Source organism: Fopius arisanus, unplaced genomic scaffold (genome assembly GCF_000806365.1).
Source record: "Fopius arisanus strain USDA-PBARC FA_bdor unplaced genomic scaffold, ASM80636v1 scaffold00355, whole genome shotgun sequence".
NCBI lineage: Eukaryota > Metazoa > Arthropoda > Insecta > Hymenoptera > Braconidae > Fopius > Fopius arisanus.
In genome coordinates, this window is record NW_011888094.1 from 11,289 (window position 1) to 26,172 (window position 14,884).

The 14,884-nt window shown below is 41.1% G+C and overlaps 1 long non-coding RNA gene across 1 annotated transcript; it reads left to right on the top strand.

The window, feature by feature from the left end:
- The first annotated feature begins 10,446 nt into the window (after nucleotides 1-10,446).
- Nucleotides 10,447-11,883, top strand: LOC105272870 (uncharacterized). The gene is made up of 3 exons (XR_892847.1): nucleotides 10,447-10,625; nucleotides 10,748-10,916; nucleotides 11,698-11,883. It is a non-coding gene; the product is annotated as an uncharacterized lncRNA (long non-coding RNA).
- The last annotated feature ends 3,001 nt before the right edge of the window (nucleotides 11,884-14,884 follow it).

Consider the following 14,884-nt stretch of genomic DNA (forward strand, 5'->3'; position numbering starts at 1 on the left):
GGGGGGGGGGAGGCAGATCATGATTTCAATTATGACGAAAATTGACGTGGAACACTTTATCACGTGATTGATTTTTTTTGTTGGCGAGTTCAGACTCTTGGAGTTTAAAATAGTCCGAAGTATTTATTGCGATGGTATTGAGTTTTCTTTTTTTGAAGTGAAACTTCTTTGCGCTCATTCGGCTGTAATTCCAATATCGAATGAAACGAAAAAGCTACAGGAAAAGGGAGGGGAGGGCGAGCGGGGCGGGGCAAGGGAAGAAAGAGACATGGGAGAGAAACGAAAACGCGGCAGATTCGGGGTAGGAAAAAACGAGAGAGGGGTAGCACGCGTGCAGGATTATTGGCATATACTCCCTCTGGTGCAGCAGAATTAGGAGAAGATTTGCACACTCTGCCAATGATTTTAAGTCATATTAACGTTAATTTTGCCTTGGAAAAAGCTCAACCACTTTTTAGAAACAATTTTTAGAAAGTAAATTTAATTAAAAAATGAATAATAATCAATTAATCAATAATAAGCAATTTTTTCAACATATTTCAATAATTTAAAATGACGAGTTTTCATTTCATATTTTTCATACTACAAACCAATTGTATGTTTTCTTGAACATGAAAGTATGGAACTGAATGAATAGATTTTTTATAAACTTTTTCCTTCTCATATACCCTTTCGGGTCTTTACGATTTGTTCCCTTCCCACCCCCCAAACCCCCTGTAGCGCATTTGCCGAAGGGAGGGAAAAACCTCATTCGAGGGAAAAACCTGCCCTGGTACAGTCGTCCTTTGTGACAGGACTACCGCTCGACAGTGAAACTGTGAGATTAGAGCGCTATAAATTTTGACCGCCGGTGCCCGGGATCGAATCTGGATCGTTGGCATGCTAGTCTAGCACTCTAACCGCACGGCCACTAGCGTCGGTTATAATAGATTTTTTATAAATGGAGGAGAAAACATGGACTATCTTTTTTCATTAACCTAACACCCTTAAAAATTCCAGAATAATGAAAAGTGGCTTCTCTTATCGGGGAAATATTTCTATCTCATAAAACTTGCTGGTTAGGGTGAGTAGTTTCATTTCAAGTGCCCATCGAGATTCACTTCTATCGCCTAGCTTTCTAGGCTGACATTTTTTTTTATGCTGGATATAACACCGAATCCTTTCATAATGGCGTTGCAAATGCGGCAGTTAATCATCTTGGATTCTAGACATAAATTTTTAGAATTAAAAAAAAATGATGAAAATAATAAAAATCCGAAATAGACCGGGTTGGTCGGGAAAACATATTGGAGATAAGGCAAGTTCCGTGCCTCTCTTCGTCCAATGATAATAATTGATGAGAATAGAGGCTGCACACTACAAAGAACGTGTGAATAGCAGAAAGATACCATTATAAAAATGAGAAGTATGAATCCCTCTTACAGGTAATCCCTCTTACAGGACCGACCTGAACATCACCATGACAACTCGGGACACGAATAATTTTATGACATGCGTTCCCCCAGAAAAGGGTCTCAGACCCTTAAGTGTATTCTGAATGTGTTCGCAATTCCCTTCGTTATCGACTAGTCTCGACTAGTTACGACCCAGCTAGCTCCAGGGGTAATTTTTTTACTCAGTCAGAGAAGATGGCTATTGTCCGTTATGCGTAAGTAGTACGTGACTAAGATTGAGGAATTTTCTAGGCTCCCTCCCTTTTTTTCTTCCAGCAAGTGGGCGTGCATATGCAGGTGTATCCCCTTCTTTCTTTTTGGATTTTATATCCTAATATAAAATATAATCATATTTTATATTTAAACGATATTTTTGTAATCCGTACTTACTGTGAAAATCTCTACCCTGAACTCTCTCAAACGTGACTCAATGTTTTCGTGATCTACCTTTTGTGTAGTATCTTTTTTTGACATTTCCTAAGATAAAATATGATTATATTTTATATTAGGAAATGTCAAAAAAAGAAATATAAAAAAGAAATATAATATAAAATATGATTATATTTTATATTAGGAAATGTCAAAAAAAGATACTACACAAAAGGTAGATCACGAAAACATTGAGTCACGTTTGAGAGAGTTCAGGGTAGAGATTTTCACAGTAAGTACGGATTACAAAAATATCGTTAGGAATACGCGTCACATATCGTAGAACGATAGAGAAAAGGAGAGAGCGACAGGTGTTGCAACAGGTGACAAATTTGCATATTAATTGGGCTGCGGTCGATTAAGTAAGACCACGCCCAGGAAGTGCTGCCACCAGGCACGAACCCCTCGAGATATGAGACTGAAGCCTCAATATACTCCCCCCATCCGCAACTTTTTTGATGATCAGGTTTCGAGATAACCTGCAACACAAAGCAGAGAAGATTACAATTACCGGGACAGACCAGCGACTCATCAGTCTGGTTGAGATTGGGGCAGCACCAGCTTGGAGATCGGTGTCGCTAAGGGTGTCCTGATTGCCACAGCCATCTAGGGAGCCATCCAATTTTGAGATGCTCTATTGAAGGCTCCGGTAGAGTAGAGCTTCCCCAATCAAGAAATGGCGTGAGAACAGACACGTCGTCAGGGTCCTCCGAGAGCACCCGGAGAGGCCTGCAGTTGAAAACCACTTCGATCCGGGTAAGCAGCGTAGGGAGTTCCTCGAACGTCAAGGTGGTATCCAGAACCGTTCGAGTAAGATGATGCTTCACTGACTTTACCGCTGCTTCCCCTTTCCCTCCAAAATGCGGTATCTCCGGTATATTGAAGAACCACCGTGTTCCATCCTTGAGGCATACGGCAGAGATATGTTAGAATTTCCTCGAACCAGCTGAGAATAGGATCTTCAGCTTCACCTCTCCAGGTCTAAAGCAAAGAATTTCAGTCATCTATCAACTCTGAGCACACCCTGATGATCAATGAAGGCTTTGAGCTTAGTCAATGGATGAGATCTCCCAAGTTGTTGACCATGAGAAATGGTCTCTACTCGGACTGTAGATGAAAGACCTGAGTTGCTTTGATCCAGTGCAGATGAGCTGCCTTAATTTCACCACGTTCGAGTGGGAGGAGCACTTCATAAGACATTTTCTTCATCTGCATCATCACTTTTATCTATTCACGGCCCCCCACGTTCTGCCATGTTGATATCCGCGCGACGTGTACGTAGTAGAGATCAGGATCCAAGAAGTTCCTAGATCGTATCAGTCTGTTCCATGAATTATTCTGGAATGCCTGTACGTGATGACCCTGGGTTGCTCTTGTGTTCTCTATTCGCGTGAGATGTTAGTGCACTGTAAATTAGAATAGTAGTCCACCATCAATTGATTTTAGAAAGTATTATTAACACTTCTCCACCCCACCTTCTCGAGGCAATAATTTAAGTTTCAAATTGAGTAATTTTTTCTATTTGATTGGTTTTTGTTATTATTCATATTCTTGGTTCTATTATTCATTTACTTTATTTTCTATCAAGAGAAGGTCCCATTGTTTAGATGTTTTTTTTCCACGAATTTTAGATTGTTTTTATATTATGTATACACAGTCCTTACCAACAGTTTTCAATGTTTTATAAACTTATTCTGACAGTCTATCTCTGAGACTTCCCACCCCCCTACGTTAATTGACATTTGATTCCCCTGTGATATTCATTAATTGACAGCCGGTCTAATTGTGATATACTTAAGATTTCGGTTGCTCTTTCCTCGTCCTTGTATGTTTTTATTAAGCTGAATTCAGCGAAATACAGAGGGAAGTGTTCTTTTTTACCTCTTGGATGGTGTGTATTTTTTTATTTTGGACCAGATGCTTTCGATTGGTTGTGTGTGTGCCCAGTCCTCGGGGTCCACAAAGTTGAATCTATGATTTACAAATTTATGTTCATACCCGACAACTTGTAGTTGTCTGTATGGTAACCAATCATCTGTGTAAATGGTGGCACCATCCCACACATGGTCTTTAATTTGTTTTAGCAGGGTTAAGCTGCGTCTGTTTTTTGTGACCAGCCCAAACCATTTTTCAGTTCCTCTTTCTAATCCCCCAAATATCCAATAGCCTAATTGGCAATGTTCAGCTGTTTCTCCTGGTCCTATCCTGGTCTTATGACATTCTACTATTTTTACGGGTCCCCCTAATTTCTCGAATTTTTTGTTAAACTCTACAAGGCATAAGCATCTAAATATTGTATTAAGATTAACCACCGAACTTGAGCTCAACTTTAACAGGCTTTCTAGGAACCGTTGGCTTGGGTTCAGATATGGTTTATAAATTATAAACCAACATTGTTTTTGTAGGTCTATATGGCTATAACTAAAGATTGTATCGCCACAAATGCTGATTATTGTGTTGCACTTCTTGTTTTTTAAATGTCTCTTCTGTCGTTTCAAGGACTTGGAAACGCAGAAGGCTAAGAAGTACGAGAATGAGCCGGAGACCGACCATGAACGAGCCCCGTCGCACCTGCCTGCACGGGCATGTGTAGACACAGAGGCGACTATGAAGGACATGGATGTGGAGGATGACCGCGAGATTCGCAAGGGATATAGAAGAAAAGGGTCTAAGGACTCTCCAGGGACTCCGAAACCGACCCCTAAGAAGACTAGGCAACAGACCCCGGCCAGGAAACGCACATCAGCCTCGGAAATCCACCAAGAGCCTGCCGCACTGGTAAAAGGAGGGAGCAGCAGGTTAAGCCTGGCGATAACGAAAAACCCAGTGCAACAGCGAATCCCCGAAGAAGGAGCCGCCGAGCGACGCACGTGAGCCTCGATGCCCTGATCGTGCGCACAGCGGACAAAGCGCAGTACTGCGACATACTCCGCCGAGTCAAGAAGGAGGTCCCAGCGGACCAAGCAGGCTGCGTGCAGAGCATCCGCAGGACGACTGCTGGTGACACGCTCCTGACATTGAGGAAGCGCACGACGGACGTGGCCCCCCCAGCTGCACAAGTCCATCGCTGACCAAAGAACCCTAAGAGGAGCTGGAGATCAAGGACTTGGACGAGGTAACAATCGAGGATTAAGTGCTGGCTGCCATAGGCAGTGCTGCTGGGAAAGACTACCCGATGGAGCCGTTCCTCCAGTTTGGTGCAGCGATAAAAGTTGGAGGGCGGCCATATAGAACTGCGGAAGGGAAACCATTGAGGCCAGCAACAACAACTGCGAGAGTGGCTTCGTGCAGGTCAAGGTAGCTGGTATACCTTGTATACACCTGTTACGCTCCGCCGAACCTCTCCACTGAGGAATTCTCTGCCCTCCTCGATCGACTGACCAGTGACGCGAGGCTGCACTCACCCGCAGTGATTGCGGGTGACTTCAACGCCTGGGCCGCCGACTGGAGAAGCAGAGTGATCAAAGCCAGATGACAGGTCCTGCTGGAGGCCATGGCCCAGCTAGACCTGGTGCTGCTGAACCACGGAGCAGCGCCTACGTACACGAGAAGTTCAGCCCACTCTATTGTAGACCTGACCTTGGCCAGTGAGTGCCTCGTGAGGGGCAATCATTCGTGGAGAGTCAACGAGACATATACTGCAAGCGACCATCCCGCCATCATGTGGGAAGTGACTGCTGACAACTGGAGGCGACCGCCCCTGGAGAGAGCCAAAGCCAACAGTTCGAAGGTGAGTAACTTCGACTCGGCAATCTTCGAAGTTGCTCTTGAGGACGGGCCAATGAGTTGTAGGTGTGCCTCGGAGAAGGCTAGCGATCTGATGGGTAGGATCAGGAGAGCGTGCGATGCTGCGACGCCGCAGAAGCGCTCCGCTGCCGGACGGCCGCATGTATATTGGTGGAACGACGAGATAGCGGCTCTGCGCAGAACGTGTAAGGCGGCAAGGAGACTAGCGCAACGTACACGAAGGAGGCCCAACAGAATAACTATGGAAAACGCCTACAAGGAAGCGCGAAACAGGTTTTCGAAGACCATGAAACCAAGTAAGGCAACGGCATGGAGCGAACTCATGGCCCAGGTTGAAGACGACCCCTGGGGTAGGCGGTACACGGTAGTCATGGCGAAACTTAAATGCCAAGCCATGCCGCCACCTACGGGCCCGGACTTGCTGGAGAGAATCATTCGTGAGCTCTTTCCAACCCAAACCGAATTTTGCATCGAACCGGGAGAAACACTGTCCTTCCTGTCTGTGACAGCGGAAGAGCTGATGGAGGCGAGCAGGCGGATTTTTACATAGAAAACAGGAAGTTTTTATAGCTACGTCAAATGAATCCTTGGATACGAATTGGATTAGGTAGGAAGGGGAACAGGATGATTTACTTATATGCTCTGATTTATATGCCCACTTTCAGGTAGAGCGGCCAGGCACCGTTGATGCCCCCCCCCCCGCGAGGTAATGCCCGCAGGTCGTTCCGCGGGGGGTTCGCGGGACCAGGCGACAAGAGGGAGAACAAAGTGGATTACTGAGTAAGAATCTGAGATCTGGCCTTGATTGACCAAGGCCAGAACCTATGCAAGGTTTCCCAAAACCTCTATAAAAAAAAATGAGCTCTGCACTGACGCACCTAAATGTCCCGAGATGCACTATCAGCAGGATTGAACGTCTGAGAACGTCTTGCACATACCTTGCGAGCTTTGCCAGAGTGACTGTAGCGTTGAGCTCAAGACGGGGGATAGTGAGTCGCTTCAGAGGGGCTACCTTAGGTTCAGCTATTGCTAACGAAACTTCGACTCTCTCCTGCCGCACTACCCTCAGGTATATCACTGCAGCCATTGCTGATTGAGACGCGTCTGACCCCTTCATCATCATATCTCGATGTCAGCATTTCCCAGGCTGTCATAAAAAAATACTCAGTGAGTGGCAGGGAGGAGATCATTTTTTTAGGATCACCAGTGTGAGAGGTAAGTAGATAGGAGTAGATGGAGCTTTGATACAGTAGAGAGGTTGTTGTTCCCAAGAACCATCGACAGGAACAGATCCTGGTATGGAGTCCACTCCGAGAAATCTTCTATGAAAGGTGCTAGATATCTTCGGCAATTGCCTTTAAGACACCTAAGTTACTGTAGACGCGGATGGTCTGCGATGAAACGATTGAAAGAGATCAACAGAATTATCCGCAGATTTGATCAAGCTCATGAATGCAGTTCTTGCTGAAGAGTAATACTGTAAGCATGTGTCATAGATTTGGTTCTTTGCGTACTCGTTCTGAAAAATCTCCTTTGTCCTTTCCTGATCGTAGCTTCAAATGCTGCTCCTCGAATTGACCCCAATAATTCTCCAGCATGTCCAGCTTCGTCTGTAGCTCCCTCACGGAGAGCTTTTTCACGTTATCTGCAGCGGATTCAGCGTTCAGAGATGCTCGGAAATTAGCCATGCTGCCCTGGCCCCCGAGTCTCCCAGTGGAAGACATGCTAAATGCTGAGAAAAAATACACCAAGAGAAAAACGTCACAAAAAAAAACCGCTAAAAAAGCAATACCCAAACAATAACCAGAAAAGCAAAAAAAACGGATTCTGGAGAGAAGAGGCACAGAAGAGAAGCAGCACAACCAGTAATCTAGGGAGAAAGGCAGAAATCAAGCAAATAGCAAATTCGGTAAAAATATAAAAAAAATACTAGAAAAATGCTTGACCTCCCTCAAAGAAGGTCTGCTGTAATGGCGAAAATGTGAGAGTTTCAGCAAGCACTAAGAAGACCCACGATCCTGCTTCCGAAGCAAAAGTTCGCGTTGAACACCACTGCACCACGACGTCACGAGAGGGAGGAGTCCAGGCACTACGTCACGAGAAGGAGGGCCACTGAAAATATTCCTGTCTTTTTGTCCGATGCCACGCACTGACCAGGAAAACCACTCAGCGTATTAATTAATTAATTTCCCGGATCCGGTTCGAAGGACCAAATGTTTCGGCGAGAGTTAAATAAAATAACATGACCGATGGAAATGGATGGGATTCGGGAAAGTCGAGAGGTGCACACAAATAATTAACACGCGACGCGGGATTAGAATAACAAAAAAACACTGTATTTTCCACTATAAAATCAAGAGAAATCAGAACGGGTGATGTTATTATGTACTTAGAAAGACGATGGGCAGCAATCATCAATAAAACTCGTGATACTCAGCAGAAAGGGGCAGTAAAATTAATGCTACTCAGCGGGGTAACGGTCCCTGAAAACTGTAGCGGGATCACAGAACTTCATGCATTTCAAAATTACTACCTTCCGCGGAAGCGAGCCATCGTAGTCTATGAATTTGTTAAAGAACGTCATGGTTCAGTTAAGCACACACTATTCGTTTTATATTACGAGCGTAAGCAGCATTACGAACCGATCCTCAGCTTAGAAGGAGCCATTGCAGGACGTCCATTCTGTGATCTGTGTAACAGAGCATTCGCAGATAACATAGAACATCGTTGCCCTGGTAAATGCCCCCGGTGTAAGATTGAGTCCATTTGCCAAAATCTACAACGTGTAGTTTGTAAAGCCTGCAACCGTTGGTTTTTCAACCGCCAGTGCCTTGCGCAATATATGAAGAAGGGATCAGCAAAATTGAAAAGTAAAAATTCCAACATGACTGTCTGTGATTCTCGTAAAGTATGTCAACTGTGTTTCAAACTTACCCGCGCACAGAAAAAAGATAAACACCACGGATGCGATATACTATTCTGTCGAGTGCGCGGGTGTAAACGTGAAATAAACCACCACTGTTATATGCTACCATTGAAAACACGTCAGCAACAGCGAACAATTTTCATATTTTATGATTTTGAGACGCATCAGAACGTCCCTGTACGCGGCGATACCGATACACAACTGCATATCCCCAGCTTTTCCATTCTACAAAAAGTATGTACACAGTGTTGTCATGACAATAATTTAGATAAAAATTGCCCCACTTGTGGAAAACGCGAATATGCGTTTCCGAATAAACGCACGGCTGTTGCTGGATTAGCGGATATTGCACTCTCAAGCTATCGCTCAGCTGACAAAGTAATTTGCATTGCACACAACGCGCGCAGCTTTGATGCACAGTTCGTTCTACGTTATTTAGTCAACACCAAAAGAACATGTCTTCCCCGTGTAACTTTGAACGGTACAAAAATCATGAAGATTCAAGTTGCTAACGTAATTTTTCTGGATAGCTTGAATTATTTTCAGATGTTATTGTCAGCATTACCAAATCATTTGGGTTCGATAATGATATAGCTAGGGGATATTTTCATCAGGTCTTCAATGTGCCTGAAGATTTTGACTACGTGGGGCCGTTACGACATTTGCACTATTCTTCCCTCGGTACTATGATCAAAACAGACCACGACAAGCTATTGAAATGGCGCAATGAAAAATTGAATGAGAATTAAGTCTTCAATTTCAAACAAGAGCTAGAATTTTACTGTCGAATGGACGTCACCATTTTGAGGACGGAGGATAAGTGGGTAGCACATCATCATGGTATTGATTGGGGTATTGGGAGCACTCTATTCAAACAACTTGTCCAAAATCATCTACGTAGTGTAGTGTGCCGTGCAGATCGCATATTTATGCACGGTTCCTGCAAAGCGGATTTCATCAGGAAGCACACAGCAAAAGAAGCTTACCGAAGAAGAAGACCATTGTCCACCATTTCGTAAGATGGATAAACAATCAATTGTATGTGATTACCATGCGCCGTTGATGAACGGATAAAGCCACGATCACTACGTATATTGTGCCCTAGCCAAAGCTCACCAGTTTCGTGATCGGATAAACAAAAATTAAACGAACTTACCTGTAAGTGAAGTTCAATCATAATTGTACTCGTGCCTCCTCGGAGAGATCAAGACTATATGTAGTACCTCCATCACTCTGCCGGTGTCGCCACAACATTCAGAGAGAACCAAAAAAAAATACTTATATTGGTACTACTCTGAACCCTCCATTACCTATGTACTTCATGCTTCCAAAGCAACTGTAACAAAAGAAGTTTGAGGAATTCCAAAGGTCGGAATTCAGCCGGGGATGTTGATTTTATTTATTTAAGGGTGGGTGATCTCTCGGAAGAGGCGCGAATACAATTATGATTGAACTTCACTTACAGGTAAGTTCGCTTAATGTTACAATTGTATTCGCGCCTCTTCCTTTGAGATCGAGACTACATGTAGACTTTTAGAGATGGTTATGGTTTTTTATGCAAATCCAGAACCAACTTGATTAATATCATAAAATAACTTATCATAGACATTTCTCAACATATTTTTCTCTTCAACACAGCATTAGCAAATTCTTGAGACTCTTGGGCTAATTCTCGATTGTAAAAATGATTGTAAGAATGAGAAGGTATCGATATCTTGAAATATCGCATCACCGTATGCGTAAGGCCGAAACCGACGCCCCACGACGATCGTTTCAGTCAATCAATTGTATAGTTCTCACCGGGAAATAAGGAACATCAGGTTATAGTCGAAGAACCCCCACCACTGCTCATTCCGGTATTCGTGCATGATTCGGTAGAATGGTGGGAGGTCTCCACCACAAACTTGATGTTTCTTCTTTCCTGGGGAAGACTATATCCTCATCGTTCTTTTGCCGATCAACTCGAATCATATCGGGGTCCGGCTACCGCTTCAGTGAAACGTGCATTGACGAATTACCATGCCATTGTCCAAAATTAAATATTCTTCCGTCAAAGCCATTGACAATTTCAGGCCAGGAGCTTCACTCATGTAAGTATTTAAAAAAAAATCCTAATATCAATATAAATATAAACAAATAGTGACATGGACACGTCCTAACCTCTCATCCATACGCGGTGACCATCGAAATTCATTTTGTCTTTTTTTTCTAGGAAGATCATTGGTTACGTAGATTGTATAGAAGGACTAAAAGAATTGCCAAAATCTCCCTCGAAACGGATATATAAATGCGTACTGAAGATCAATGATGGCAGGAGGGTTCGCATCCTATTTTGGGGAGATGACGCCTTGAAATATAATGACGAGATCAAAATGTATTAGGTATTACAAGAGATTAACATAATTTATTCTCAACCAAAAATGATCCATCTTTAATCACCAAACTGAACCCAAATTTTCCAAATTGGTAAAATTCTATTTTTAACCTCTCAAATAAAAATTATAAAATTTCAAAGACTTAAAAAAATTATTTTGAATAGTCTTTTTTTGCAAAATATCTCTTTTCTCACTAATGTTTAAGATTACCGAATTGAAGACATGAAAAATGTCTTGACGTACACAATAATTATTGCCGTTCTCTGAAAAAATTCATTCATTCAATCACACAAACATTCATCTTACTATTAAAAAAATTATAATCATGGGAAATCCCGTCATGTTCTTTCCTCATATTTTTGATTAATAATCCGAATTTTTTTACTACTGAATTTTTTCAATACTCAATTATATATTCCTAATCAGAGGAACAAGCACAAAAATTGTGTGAAAAAATATAAAACATAAATGAAACATGATTATCATTCTCAAACATTTGAAAAATGATTAAATCGAAGACATTAAAAATATATTTTCCACTGAATTAATAAACGTTGCCATTCAATGAAAAAATGTTAGAACTCATTCAAACAACAATACGTATCACCATCAAAAAAATTGCATTCAATGAGATTTCACTAATTAAAAGAACATTCGTTGAAACCTGCATTTTACATTCAAATGGTCATTTTTATATTTGTCATCTCGTAAACGGCGACAAGAATTTGGTAATTTAATATAAAAGGTTTATGAAAACTGATTGTCTAAAATGAATTTCTTTTTTCAGATTTTAAAAATTACGGGAGGTACGATTAAAGAGAGCAATGCAATTTATCGAAGATCGGCGGATACAGTCGGTCACAACGAGTTCCAGTTTGGACGTGGAAGTGCCATTACGGGCATATAGTTGGCAGTGAAATAATTTATTGTTTAATAAATCTTATCTAAATCGCTTGGGAATTATTTGGGATGATTTAGGAATAAAATTAATTTTTAATAATTAATTTTTTTTTTAATTAATTTTTATTTTTATAGCATATTAAGCAGAATGTTTAAATATTGATTTAAATAAACGTAATGTGTATGAATCGATGGGAAATCATTTGGGAAGTTTAAAAAATATCACCCTGAAATTTGGGATTCCATAATTATTTTTTAAATTAATAATTCAAAATTTTGTTGGAAAATCCCCCCACCACCTGTCGAACGTGCGCTGCCATCGCCTGGCGGGAATCTGCGTAAAAAAATTGATTAGAAATATTAGGTGATGCGGAGTATTGGGTTTAGTTGATCATAAAACAAGAGAACATTTTTTATATTCATTTTTTATTGCCAAACAACAAAACGTTAACTTTTCTTAATATCACCTGTGATTCTTATCTGACAAAATAATCAGTTTCATATCTAGTTTTTCCATTTGAAAAATGACTCTCGTAGAAAACATTTACAAATCTCTGTAATACTTGAAAATCAAAAAAACAATTAACTGAGCAGGGAATTTCCCACACATTTTACGGCGTTGGTTCTATTAATCAGTTCCATATCTCTCGTAGATACATAACAATATCTTATCCGCAACATTTTTTTAATTTTCTTGGAGAAACATCCAAATCTTGTCGAATAATCTGAATTATTCATTGAGAACGATTATTGAATCGCTCAAACCGTGAGGTAAAATTAATTAACACAATAAAAACAATACTTAATTCCTGTATCACAATTCTAATCACCTCAGATGTACAAATCAGTTTTGCATCTATCCCAGGGGAAACATCACTGTTTTGTCTGACAAACTTTCAGAATTAGCTCATATTACAATCAATTCTCTTATAAATTTATTAATATCAATTGAGAAATATTCTCGAACACCGTTATTTGTGAGATATGAGACAAATATCAAATAAGAAAAAAATAGTCTGAGAATGAAGTTTTTCTCCATAACAACTCTTACTCGGATTTGTTGGCTTAGGTCTTTCCAGATCGATGTAATACTGAGTTTAAAATCGATTCTATGATTGATCGGTGGACCTAAAAGATGCGTTGATTCATGCACGAATGTAAACTACACCAACAGGTGTAATGGTGGCATTAGCCTTCCATGGAGCACTCTCCAATCGCATGTCATCACACTGAAGCCAAGAAATCGAGAGTCGTCGACAATAAGCTACGAAGTGGGTTCAATGTGCCTCGAAGTCAATCACTCCTATCAATCTGAAACAGAAACAAAGTACTAGTCAATATTCAAATACTCGTCACAACATATTCATAAATTTCACCCACCTATACATTTGTCCCAAATTCAATTCGTCAGGAAGATCTGCCAGTTTACATTGCAATTGTCTTTGACCCTTCTCATTTGAATCTGTTGTAAAATTTCTCACATCCAGCTCAATGAAAACTGTGCGTCCACACTCCAATGTCTCATGAATTTTTCCATTGCAACCAGATCTTCTGCATTTTGATCAACGCGAAATAGCAATTGCACTCTGCATTCCTTCTTTAAATCCATTTATCCGGATGATATTATGATCTACAGCTAGATCATATAGTGGTCTCGTTTTCTTGTAAGAACAAGCATTATTATCACACGAAGCGCGTCTGTGTGCAACTGGATCAGTATAAAAATATCTCCATGTATTTGTTAAGGTGTCTTTGGCATTTAAAATGTATGGATTCAATGTAGCTTTGGTTTGTTTGAGTGGATAAAACTTGGACAGGAGATTGAAACGACGTAACAAATTACTTTGTGTAAGCCCTTCTTTGAGAAAATTGATAGTAAAAGTCGAAAGTCCATTGGTTGATGATTCCAGTCTTTTACGATAATTGGTGTCATCCAGTGCAGCATACTGGAGGATGTGTACAAAACTATTAAATCCACATGTTTCCTGAACCATGATTCCCATTCCATTGAACCGAATAACCGGGGAATGTAAGCCATTGGGTAAAAAATTTCCGGTTCTCAAAATGGTATCGTTTTGATTGAGGATTTTTACTTGAGGATATGAAACAAAGTATCCCGTGGCTTTGCTCATTTTGGGTGCTTTGCCATATTGCTTCTGGATGTTAGGATGATTTGTTCCATTTTCATTAGATTTGTTACGTAAAACAGAAATAGTATGATGAGAGGATAGAGGTGCATTATCATCCGTTAGAGTGCTCGAAAACTGGGGTGATTTTGGCAGTGGTATCGACGAGTTGGTTTCGCCCTGTTTCTCACCTTTATATTTTTGTTTTTCATTCTTCGAACATTGTTCATTATTATTATTATCATCCTGGTCAACATTCAATAAATCACTTTCAATGAGTCCAAATAAACCACCACTTCACAGTTCCAGTATATCAGGATAAATATCGTTCGTATTCAACTCTTGCTCAGTAAATCCTGTTGAACAATCTTCGACATAGGTGTTTGTTCGTTGCCATAGAGGTTTTTTTTTCATTATATATTATCCCACGCCTTTCGATCTTCGCCTGAAAATCTGAATCATTTGAAGGGCTTTTCCTTACGTCTAGACCTGGCGATCCATCGACCACGCTATTGCGTGGTTGTTGCGTGGTTGATTGCGTGGTTGATTGCGTGGTTGATTTTTCGGGGCTAAAAATGAATGGCAATGGTATAAAAAGGGGAAAAGTGGGGAAAAACAACGGTAAGTGGTGTTTGCAATAATTAGTCCGTCATTATACAGTCAAGGAATAAAAAAATATTGCTAGTTGTTCAATGATGGTAGGTAAGGCAGAAAAAAAAGACAGTGGGTAACTGCGTGAAATGAGAATGCCGTGAGATGGCGATAGGCTGAGCAACACACTTGACTGGCTGCATCGAAGGTAACTGTGAGCAGTCGCAGGACAGCCGCCTGCCAGATAAGTTGTGGGGGAGTGTTGCTGGAGTAGCAAAAATTACGAACGCGAGGGGGATGATGAAAAATGGATCCTTAGATATATATAGGTCGATTTAGAATCGATTTCTGAGTCGA